Here is a 2,487-nt window from a genome sequence, read left to right on the forward strand (position 1 = left end):
CTTTAATAATTTATGGCTATCAATACATTTATTTCTATTTTCCTGTATTTTATAAAAATTAATATTCTAGGCACTTGACATGGAAGTATCGGGAATGAAAATAAAGAATAAGTCTTTAGCCCAGTCAATAAATGGCTCAAAATTCTCTCCACTGTTAGGATAATGAATATGAATATAATTTTATTACTTAAAATTCATATTTCTGAGGTGGAGAATAAGAACATGTCTGGAAGTTCCAGGGCCCCATCCACCACCTGGGGCATTAGAGCACTTCTCCTGAGGAACTAGAGCTGGTTACAGGACCCAAAAACAAAATTGAAGCCTGTTCCTCCCAGCAAGCACCACCTACTGACAGGGAAGTCAATTTGCATGCCCTTTTACTGCATCTACTGACTTATCATACAGGGTGTGGTCAATTCTTTCCCATAAGCACCACCTACTGGCTCAGATATTAAACTGGGCATGTCATTTTCTACACAAAAGAAAATCCAAAGGTAAGAAGCAACAGCTGCTCCAGATGAGAAGGAATCAGCAAAAGAACTCTGGAAGTATGAAGAATCAAAGTCAAAGGACACCCCTAAATGGGAACACCAGCTCTCTAGCAATGAATTCCAACCCAAATCAGAACATTGAAATGGCAGATGAAGAACTTTGGACATGGATTGTTAAGGAAGCTGAATGAAATGCAAGCTAAAGTGGGAACCCAACACAAAGAAACCACAAAAAAATGCAGGAAATGAATGAAAAATTCACTAATGAAATTGAAATATTAAAAATGAAACAGAACTTCTGGAAATGAAAAACTCATTCAAGAAATTTCAAAACACAGTGGAAAGCCTTAAGAATAAGTTATATCAAGCAGAAGAAAGAATTTCAGCGCTTAAAGACAACATCTTTCAATTCAACAAGTCAGTGGTAGAGATAGAAAAGGGAAATGAGAGAAAAGAGCAAAGCCTGTGAGAAATATATGATTATGTAAAGAGGCCGAACATAAGAATCATATCTACCCGTGAGTGTGAAGAAGAAAATACACAAAGGTTGGATAATCTATTCCAGGGAATAATTGAAGGAAATTGCCTTGTACTTGCCAGAAATCTAGATATCCAGGTACAAAAAACTCAAAGTACTCCCGGCAGATTCATCACAAAGAGGAAAACATCACAACACATAGTCATCAGACTGGACAAAATCAACATGAAAGAAGCCCTCCTATGAGCCGTAAGGTGAGAGCAGCAAGTGACTTACAAAGGAAAACCCATCAGTGTGTAACTGCAGATTTCTCAACTGAGACCTTACAAGCTAGAAGGGACTGGGGCCCCATTCTCAGTCTTCGCAAACAGACTCATGCCCACCCTTGAATTTTGTATGCTGCAAAACTAAGTTTCATACATGAGGGGGAAATAAATACTTTCTCATACAAGCAAACAGATGAGGGAATTTGTAAAAACAAGGTTAGCCCTGCAGGAACTATTCAGAACTGTGTTACATATGGATCAGAACAATAGACACCAGTGTAAAATCATCCAAAAGCTAAAGGTCAAAGGCCAGATATCACAATGACTCAAGACATAAAACAAAGCAACAAAGTTCGATTCAACAGGATGAACAGAAATCCACCCCACTTATCCATTCGTTCAATAAATGTAAATGGCTTGAACTGCCCACTGAAGAGATATAGACTGGCTGAATGGACAAATATATAGAAGCCAAATATCTGCTGTCTTCAGGAAACGCATCTACCCACAAGGACTCATTCAGACTCAAGGGGAAGAAATGCAAAACAATATTCCATGCAAATGGAAACCAAAAGAAAGCTGGTATAGCAGCTTCCATATCACATAACGTAGTCTTCAAATCAACAATAGAAATGAAAGACAAAGATCATCATGATATAATGGTAAAGGGAACAATTCAACAAGAAGACATAACAATTATACATATTGATGTACCCAACACAGGTGTGCCCAGAATCATAAAGCAAAACCTACTTGAAATAAACAAAATAATAAACACCACTGTAATATCTGGCAACTTCAATACCCCACTGATAGAATAGGAGAGATCTTCCAAACAGAAAATAAACAAAGAGACACTGGACTTAAAAGCAGAACTCTAAAACCAATGGGACTAACAAACATTTGTAGAACTTTGTACCCCAAAACCACTGAATATACATTCTTCTCATCAGCTCATGGGACACTCTGTAAGACTGACCCCATCCTAGGCCACAAAACATGTCTCAAAAAAATGTTTAAAAATAGAAATTATACCATACATGTTCTCAGACAACAGTGGAATAAAATTAGAAATCAACCCCAACAGAAACACTCATCTCTACACAGAGTCATGGAAACTAAACAACCTACTGCTGAATGATTATTGGGTCAAGGAGGAAATTAAGTTGGAAATCAAAAGATTCTTTGAACTAAATGATGAGGAGGACAGAAATTATCAAAATCTCTGGGACACAGCTAAAGCAGTCCTGAG

The sequence above is a fragment of the Propithecus coquereli genome, unplaced genomic scaffold, assembly GCF_000956105.1.
Source record: "Propithecus coquereli isolate 6110/MARCELLA unplaced genomic scaffold, Pcoq_1.0 Scaffold805, whole genome shotgun sequence".
Classification (NCBI taxonomy): domain Eukaryota; kingdom Metazoa; phylum Chordata; class Mammalia; order Primates; family Indriidae; genus Propithecus; species Propithecus coquereli.